The sequence below is a fragment of the Canis lupus genome, chromosome 21, assembly GCF_011100685.1.
Source record: "Canis lupus familiaris isolate Mischka breed German Shepherd chromosome 21, alternate assembly UU_Cfam_GSD_1.0, whole genome shotgun sequence".
Classification (NCBI taxonomy): Eukaryota; Metazoa; Chordata; class Mammalia; order Carnivora; family Canidae; genus Canis; species Canis lupus.
This window is the reverse complement of record NC_049242.1, coordinates 30,541,382-30,542,412: the sequence shown is the minus strand read 5'-3', so window position 1 is coordinate 30,542,412 and position 1,031 is coordinate 30,541,382.

Genomic DNA, 1,031 nt, shown 5'->3' with positions numbered 1-1,031 from the left:
TGCCTCAGTTCTTTCTGGTTTAAAAACAAATTACTGAAACATATGAACATATGATACAATCAAATAAAATCCATTTAAAATGTCTACTGCATATCTTAAGTTATTAATCAGAATGCTTAGATTTTGAAATATATATATATAAAGTCTCAGAGATAGTCATTTTCATACAAGGAAATCAAAAACATTGCATATGCTACAAGTTACTATAGAATAAATATACGGATATTTCATCCAATATACAGATCTTAACTGGAAGCTACCAATAATCTTTTCTTTAACCTCTGAAATTCTCACCAAAAAAAAAAAGTTAGGAAAGTTACTAATCCTCAAATGGAAAAGCATTTGTGGAAAGTTCTTGGTCCCTGAGCACAGCATATTTAGGCATATTCTGTTCTGGAGAAGACTTCACCAGGATAAAGTCGACATCAATTCAAGAAATGCTATCAAGCAAATATGGAAAATAGAAATAAAATAACTGTTTTTCTCATTTAATTATGACCCTCTTCCCTGGCATCTTGCCAATGCATGTTTAAAAAAAAGAAACTTCAAAAAAATAAAAAAATAAAAAAAAGAAACTTCACAAGACCTCAGGTATTTAAAGCTCAGTGTTATATACAAGTCTGAGAAAGACTGGCTTTTGGAACATGATATATGACCAAGTGAAAAGCCATTTTAATCAAAGCTGTGGATAAGATCAAATCTGATTAAGCCACTGATGATTTAAAAAAAAAAACCTATACCTTCAAGAATAAAATATCAAAAAGTATTCAATGTTAAGGTTCTAATATTTTAATAAGAAATGTTTTAATAAAAAAAGAAATGTTTTAATACAGGGACACCTGGGTGGCTCAGCAACTGAGCATCTGCCTTCAGCCTAGGGCATGATCATGGGGTCTGGGGATCAAGTCCTTCATCAGGTTCCCTATGAGGAGCCTGCTTCTCCCTCTACCTATGTCTCTGCCTCTCTCCATGTCTCTCATGAATAAATAAATAAAATCTTTTAAAAAAAGAAATGTTTTAATACATTCAAA